The sequence below is a fragment of the Moschus berezovskii genome, chromosome 10 (assembly GCF_049115385.1).
Source record: "Moschus berezovskii isolate FMDL1 chromosome 10, NW_MosBer_1.0, whole genome shotgun sequence".
Classification (NCBI taxonomy): domain Eukaryota; kingdom Metazoa; phylum Chordata; class Mammalia; order Artiodactyla; family Moschidae; genus Moschus; species Moschus berezovskii.
Genome location: NC_142469.1, coordinates 48,609,894 through 48,618,724, shown reverse-complemented (window position 1 = coordinate 48,618,724; position 8,831 = coordinate 48,609,894). Strand labels below are relative to the sequence as shown.

General features: G+C 41.0%; 1 pseudogene; it reads left to right on the top strand.

Annotated features, from left to right (window-relative positions):
- The first annotated feature begins 1,471 nt into the window (after positions 1 to 1,471).
- Positions 1,472 to 4,426, top strand: LOC129561091 (bifunctional 3'-phosphoadenosine 5'-phosphosulfate synthase 1-like; annotated as a pseudogene).
- Positions 4,427 to 8,831: the final 4,405 nt, after the last annotated feature.

Sequence of the window (8,831 nt, the reverse complement as noted above, 5' to 3'; positions counted from 1 at the left end):
TCCTCTGCCTTTTCTAAATCCAGCATGAACATCTGGAAGTTCTCGGTTCACGTACTATTGAAACCTTGCTTGGAGAATTTTGAACATTATTGAGCTTCCCTGGTGGCTCAGATGGTAAAGCGTCTGCCTACAATGCAGGAGACCCAGTTCAATCCCTGGGTCGGGAAGATCCCCTGGAGAAGGAAATGGCAACACACTCCAGTATTCTTGCCAGGAAAATCCCATGGACAGAGGAACCTGGTAGGCTACAGTCCATGGGGTCGCAAACAGTTGGACACAACTGAGCAACTTCACTTTCTTTTCTTTCTTTTGCTAGCATGTGAGATGAGTGCAGTTGTGCGGTAGTTTGAACATTCTTTGGCAACTGCCTTTCTTTGGGACTGGAATGAAAACTGACATTTTCCAGTCCTGCGGCCACTACTAAGTTTTCCAAATTTGCTGGCATATTGAGTGCAGCACTTTAATGACTTCCTGGTCATTGAAACAATAACAGAAAGGTTCCTAGTTACCTATCCAATATCCACCCAAATATAGATCTTGAAATTATGGGACAGAAGAAAATGAATGGTGGCAAGGTGCATGTTCATGGAAGATTAGAACAAATTATAGATTTGGAGTTGAAAAGCTGCCCTTCAGAAGCTTCCAAACCATATGGTTCAAAGAACTGAGGAAACTTCTGGCCAAAGAACTTTCCCTTTTCATTTTACTAATAAACTATAGTTTTTAGTTTCTCTTTCAGGATACAGTAGAGAACAAATAAGAAGCACATTTTTTAAAAACTGCCATTTACCCCAATATAATCCTTAGTTGTTTTTGTTGTTTAGTCGCTCAATTGTGTCCAGCTCTTTTGTGACCTTATGGACTATAGCCCACCAGACTCCACTGTCCATGGGATTTCCCAGGCAAGAATAATAATCCTTGGTATTTAAGTATATATCGGGGGCTGAGACTGTTTCTCTTCATTGTTTCATAGGTTTGGGTCACTTTGCTTCCTTGCTTACTATTGACATTGTCTTATTCCTATTGACTTCACATCCTTATAACAAAGGAAAATATTAGGACTGCAGAACTTCAAGGAAATGAGTCACAACAGAAATACACAACAGATTTACTTTCCTGTAGATTTTCATATCTTAGGGTGATTACCATAGTGGCTTATACTTAGTAAGTACTCAAAAAATTTCATTTACTTGCCATAAATCAATCTATACCAGAAATCCCAACTGTGGTCCAGAGAATGGTATTGAAGGGATTTCCCTGGTGGTTCAGTGGTTAAAATCTACCTTGCAATGCAGGGAATGTGGGTTTGATCTTTGGTTGGGGAACTAAGATCCCACATGCTGTGGTGTGGGGCAACTAAGTCCAAAAGCCATAACTAGAGAGACACCCGCGTGTCAAAACTAAGATCTGTTGCAGCCAAAAAAAAAGGAAAAAATAGGAGGAGAACCCTGAACCCACACACTGTGCAGCCATGAAGGTCCTCAGTAGCCTGTGCAAGAAAGTTAAACTGAGCAATAACACACAGAACTGGGGGATGCAGAGAGCAACTGATATCACCTATCAAGCTCACCATGTCACCAGGAACAAGGGGGATCAAGTGGTGGGGACCATGGGTGGCTTTTGTGGTTACACAGTATGGCTAACAGGCTTATCTGGAACAGGAAAGACCACAGTAATCATGGCTTTAGAGGAGTACTTGGTTTGCCATATTATTTCATGCTACACTTTGGATGGTGACAACATTCATCAAGGTTTCAATAAAAATCTTGGCTTTAGTCCTGAAGACAGAGAAGAGAATGTTCGATGCATGGCAGATGCTGGCTTAGTGTGCATCACAAATTTTACACCACCTTATACTTTTGCTTCATTGACTACACTAAAGCCTTTGACTGTGTGGATCACAACAAACTGTGGAAAATTCTTCAAGAAATGGGAATACCAGATCACCTTACCTCCCTCCTAAGAAACCTGTATACAAGTCATGAAGCAACAGTTAGGCCTGGCATGGAACAATGGACTGGTTCCAAATTGGGAAAGGAGTATGTAAAGGCTGTATACTGTCACCCTGCTTATTCAACTTATATGCAGAGTATATCATGCAAAATGCCAGGGTGGATGAAGCACAAGCTAGAATCAAGACTGCTGGGAGAAATATCAATAAACTTAGATGTGGAGATGACACCACCCCTATGGCAGAAAGCAGAGAGAAACTAAAGAGCCTCTTAATGAAGGTGAAAGAGGACAGTGAAAAAGCTGGCTTAAAACTCAACATTCAGAAAACTAAGATCATGGCATCTGATCCCATGACTTCATGGCAAATAGATGGGGAAACAGTGGAAACAGTGACAGGCTTTATTTTCTTGGTCTCCAAAATCACTGCAGATGGTGACTGCAGCCATGAAATTAAAAGACGCTTGCTTCTTGGAAGAAAAGCTAAGAAATTTAGACAGTGTATTAAAAAGCAGAGACATCACTTTTCCTGACAAAGGTCCATATAGTCAAAGCTGTGGTTTTTCCAGAAGTCGTGTATGAATGTGAGAGTCGGAACGTAAAGAAGGCTGAGCATCAAAGAACTGATGCTTTTGAACTGTGGTGTTGGAGAAGACTCTTGAGAGTCCCTTGGACAGCAAGATCAAACCAGTCAATCCTAAAGGAAAGCAGTCCTGAATATTCATTGGAAGGACTGATGCTGAGGCTGAAGTTGCAATACTTTGGCCATCTGATTTGAAGAAGTGACTCATTGGAAAAGACCCTGATGCTGGGAAAGATTGAAGGCAGGAGGAGAAGGGGACAACAGAGGATAAGACGGTTGGATGGCATCACTGACTCAATGGATATGAGTTTGAGCAGGCTCCCGAAGATGGTGAAGGACAGGGAAGCCTGGTGTGCTGGTCCACGGGGTCGCAAAGAGTCAGATATGACTTAGCAAATGAACAACAACAATACTGAGAAATGCAACAATGTAAGGCACATTCACACTGGTGCAAGTTTATTTTTCTTTGAAGTGTTTGTTGATGCTCCCCTGCATGCTTTTGAACAGAGGGATGTCAAGGGACTGTACCAAAAAGCACTGGCTGGAGAAATTAAAGGTTTCATTGGGATTGATTCTGATATTTTCTGATATGAAAAACCAGAGGCCCCTGAATTGGTGCTGAAAACAGTTTTCTGTGATGTAAATGACTATGTTTAGCAGGTTGTGGAGCTTCTACAGAAATAGGATATTGTGGATGCCTCTTATGAAGTGAAAGAACTGTATGTGCCAGAAAAGAAACTTTATTTGACAAAAAAAGATACAGAAACCTTACTGGCACTGAAAATTAATAAAGTGGATACGTAGCGCGTGCAGGTTTTGGCAGAAGACTGGGCAACCCCACTGAATGGCTTTATGAGCAAAAAGGAGTACTTGCAGTACCTTCATTTCGATTATCTTCTGGATGAGGCTGCCATTAACCTGTCAGTACCTAGAGTCCTGATGGCTAGTCAAGAAAATAAAGAGGGACTGGATGGCTGCACGGCATTTGCTCTGATATATGAGGGCCTCTGTGTGGCTATTCTTCGAAATCCAGAAATCCAGAGTTTTTTGAGCACAGGAAGGAGGAGCGCTGTGCCAGGAAACAGGGAAAAACATGCAAGAACCACCCTTACATCAAGATGGTTATGGAACAAGGAAACTGGCTGATTGAAGGAGATCCTCAAGTCTTAGACTGAATTTATTGGAATGATGGTCTTGATCAGTATCGTTTTACTCCTACTGAGCTATGGCAGAAGTTTAAAGATATGAATGCAGATGCTGTCTTTGCATTTCAATTACACAATCTGGTGCACAACAGCCATGCTCTATTAATGCAAGATACCCATAAGAAACTTCTAGAGAGGGGCTACTGGTGTCCTGTCCTTCTCCTTCACCCTCTTGGTGGCCGGACAAGGGATGATGATGTCCCTCTGATGTGGTGGATGAAGAAGCATGCTACAGCGCTGGAGGAAGAAGTCCTGAATCTTGAGACCACAGAGGTGGCCATCTTCCCATGTCCCATGATTTATGCTGAACCAACTGAGGTCCAGTGGCATTGTAGAGCACAGATGATTGTGGGAGCCAACTTTAAATTGTTGGACAAGACCCTGCTGGCATGCCCCATCCAGAAACAGGGAAGGATCTTTATGAGCAGGCTCATGGCACCCAAATGTTGACTATGGCCCCTGGTCCGATCACCGTGGAAATAGTTCCCTTTCAGGTTGCAGCTTATAACAAGAAAGAGAGGCAGATGGACTACTGTGACACTGAGCACCATGAAGACTTTGAATTTAGTCTTAAAAACACAAATGCAAAAACTTTACCCGAGAAGGCCAGAAATCTCTTGAAGGTTTCATGGCTCCTAAGGCCTGGACTGTGCTGATGCAGTACTACAAATCCCTGGAGAAAGCTTAGGTTGTTAACCTAGTCATTTCACCTTTGACACTTCATTTATTAACAAGAGGGGACAGGTACTTACTGTTGGCATTTCTTTGTGTTGGTATCTGTCTGGACATGCTTCCTAAAAACAGACCCTTTCCTTAACTATTAATAGCATCAGTTTGGACTGCCTTATGAATTCTGTTCTGAACTAGTGTAACAATGTACCTTTATTATAGTTATAGTTTTAGTTTATTATAGTTATAGTTTTAAAATCTTGTCTTTTTGTATTATATTCATATTTCTGTATTATCAATTTTTCAAGCAATTGTATCAGTTATAACAGAGTGTTCATTGGAAGGACTGATGTTGAAGCTGAAACTCCAATACTTTGGCCACCTCATGCGACGAGTTGACTCACTGGAAAAGACTCTGATGCTGGGAGGGATTGGGGGCGGGAGGAGACAGGGATGACAGAGAATGAGATGGCTGGATGGCATCACCGACTCGATGGACATGAGTTTGAGTGAACTCTGGAAGTTGGTGATGGACAGGGAGGCCTGGTGTGCTGTGATTCATGGGGTCGCAAAGAGTCGGACATGATTGAGCGACTGAACTGAACTGAACTGAACCTGTAGTATACACTTTGAATCTCACTTTTCATCTCTTAAAAAAAAGAAAAAGTCCACTAAACAATAAACTTGGCTAGACCTTGTTTTGGGAATTTAAAAGAAAAAAAAATTGATGCTTGTCCATCAAAAAGACATTAAATATAGTATTAAAAATATCTGTGTGTAAAGTTAAAGCAATTCTTAGAGGGGAATATATACTTTCAATTGTTTATTAGAAAGTAAGAGAGGGTAAAAGTTGATGAGACAGGCATCCAGCTAAAGAAGTTAAGAAAACACAATGAGATAAGTCTATAGAAAGTAAAAGGAAGAAAATGATAAAGAAAAAAGAAACTAAAAACCAAAGGTACAATCAAAAGGATTTTTTAAAAGCCAAAAGTTGGATATTTAAAAACACTATTAAAAGTGACAACCTCTGGCAAGATGGATCAAGAAAAAGAATAAAGGAGGTAAACAAACACGTTAGAAATTTTCAAAGATTTTTTAAAATTATGAACAATCTTATGCCATTTAATTAGGAAATACACACAATGAAATAATTGACAAAATTTTAACTTAAAACTAATTCAAGAAATAGGAAGCCTGGATAGTCCTATTTTAAAAAATAATTGAATTGATAAATAAAAATCTTAATACACAATGCACACAAACACGTATACATATACACCTGAGTCAAGACATATAATCTACCAGACTTTAAAGAAATAACACTATTCCAATCTTTTTTTTTTTTGTAATTAATTTATTTTTTATTGGAGGCAAATTATTTTACAATATTATATTGGTTGGTTTTGCCATACATTGACATGAATTTGCCCCGGGTTTACATAAGTTCCCCCTCCTGAACCCTCCTCCCACCTCCCTCCTCCCTTTATCCTCCCTCTGAGTCATCCCCGCATGCCAGCCCCGAGCATCCTATAACATGCATTGACCCTGAACTAGTGATTCATTTCACATATGACAACATACGTGTTTCAATGCCATTCTCCCAAATCATCCCACCCTCACCCTCTCCCACAGAGTCCCAAAGACTGATCTATACATCTGTGTCTCTTTTGCTGTCTCGTATACAGGGTTATCATTTCCATCTTTCTAAATTCCATATATATGTGTTAGTACACTATTTCAATCTTATACAAATTCTTCCAGAGTGTGAAAAAAAAGGCAACGTTCTTGATATAATTGAGATTCTAAAGCTATTCAAAGATAGTACAAGAAAGATAAGAGGCTACTTTTGCCCATAGATACTTAAACCCTACAGAAAATATTAGCAAATGAAATTCACAAGAGTGTCAGAGTGGACCGAAAAACACAACTCTCCTATGCTGTCAGCAAGAAAACCACTTTAAATATAAATGTCATAATGGAATTTTTAATAACCAAGTTGGGTTTATACAAGAATGGTTTAACATTAGAAAGTCTATGCATACACTTTACCACATTAACATACTAAACGAGAAAAATCATATAAATTTCTCACAACATGAGGAAAAGTTATTTGATAAGATTCAAAATTCATTCATGATTAAAATATATAAAATATTCTACAGTAAAATAAGTACTGAAGGGTGTTTCGCGACCTGTAAAAAAGTATATGCCAAAAATTATTAGCAAATATTACTTCTAAGGATAAAAAATAAAATTACAAGCATTACTTTTAGAATGAGGAAAAATGATACTATGACTGCTTTTGTTCAACATTGTACCAGAGCACTTAACCAACGGAGTGAGACAAGAAAAGGATTTAAGAAGTAAAAAGATTTAAAAAGAACAAACTGTTATCATACACATGCAATATGATTGTCCACATAGAAAGTCCCAACTGTACACAGAAAAACACAAAGACCACCAATATATAATAAATGAGAACACAGTAAGGTGGCTCAATATGAGTTCAATATATCAAACTTAATTGCATTGCTAAACACTAGCAAGAGGTGAAACTGAATTCCCTGAAAATTTAGTTCCTTTGCCAAGTTTAGGATTTACCTCTCTATTCAAAATGTTATTCCTTTTCTTGTCCCATACCTGTTCTTCCCAGGACTGAGAAGCATCAAAGAAAAGGGGGAACTGAAACAGAGCAGGACCCTGTGGGGTCTCCCGGGTATAAATTTGTTCCATTTCCCCCATTGCTTGTTTGTAAGAAATGAACTTCATTCAGCTTCCTTGATGTTCCCTGAGTTCTGAAGGGCAGATTCAAACAGCTGCTAACCAGAGAAGGGAGGGAAGACAGTAGCAAAGCAGGAACAGTCAAATCACAATAGTGCAATGTCCTGGCTCCTTCTCAAGGAGTATGCATTATACATAACAGTGTCTTTGAGTTCTTCTCTAGGAACTAAGGCCCCCACCCGCATGGGGGATGCTAACTTTGGGCTGAGCATAAGCTTCCTGGAACACCATCTTGGTACCTAACCACCAACCAACCAGAAGAAAGTCTGCAAACAGTGGAAGATGATAGACTCTGAAAGTGAGAGTCTCTCAGTCGTGTCCGACTCTTTGCAATCCCATGAACTGTAGCCCACCAGGCTCCTCTGTCCATGGGATTCTCCAGGCAAGAATATGAATACTGGAGTGGGTGGCCATTCCCTTCTTCATGAGATCTTCCTGACCTAGGAATCAAACCCGGGTCTCCTGCATTGCAGCCAGATTCTTTATCATCTGAGCCACCAGGGAAACCCCTTGCCTAAAGGAAGGGTATAAATTTTCCCTTATGACAGCTTCCTCCTCCTATCTCCAGGTAGAAGAAAACTATCAGACACTCATCACCCTAGAAACTGCCTGAGGTTGAGAAGCTTGCAGACTGAGAGTCACAGGATACAGACACGGAAGAAGGATATGTGACTGAAACCAGACAGGACCCTGTAGGACTCCTGGGCACTGTTTGTAGAGAACAGACTCCAGCCTTCATGACCTTTGCTGAGTCCCAAAGGGCAGATTGAAACAACTGCTAATAGGTAAGGGAGGGGATGGAGAGACCAGGGAGGAGCAGCCAAAACAACAGTGCAGGTGTTGCCAAAATCCTGGCTCTCTATGCACCAGAAATACAGAGATAGAATTATGGAGTAGAAAGAGTGACTTCACCACTTTGCCAGGCAAAGGGGGAACACAGTAGGCTAGTGCCCCTCAAGAACTCCAGCCCTTCTCCACCCCTGGTGAGTCGGGAAAGGTTTTATAGTCAGGCCGAGTTTATGATAAGGATCAAGGCGTTAACAGTCTTATATTCCTTCTTCTGCAAAGTTTCAAAGCATGGGGTTGCTGACAAGATTAGGGTGTGTGCAGGGTCTCAGGTGGTCTAGTCCCCAAATCTTGATGAACCTCTCTGGTCCTTTAATCTCACCTCAGGTGGTTTCCTTGCTGTTCTTCTCTTGATTAGCAACTGCTCTGTAGTTTGGAACTGAAAGTCATGGAGCCGGGAGTCTTGCCTATAAGAAATGGTGGACAAAATGGGCTCCGTGTCCAGATGCCCCATGAGGCCCTGCTCAGCATCACAGGGACCTCCCTGGTGGTCCAGAGGTTAAGAGGCCTTGCTTCCACTGCAGAGCAGTGGGGTGGGGGTGGGGCAGGATCCTGGGTCCACCTCAAAGGATACACGTAACAGTATCTTTGAAGTCTTTGGCAGAACTGAAACACCCAACAAATGGAAGACACCCAACAAATGGAAGATGTTAACTACTTGATGAATCATTCTTCTTTCCAGAGAAGGTCACAGTTTGAAAACCTCTTTGAGAGCCACAGAACCTCAGCAGGAGACCACCTGAGGGGAGAATAAGAGAGTACATGCTCTGCACGCACCCAGATCTTTACCAGCAACC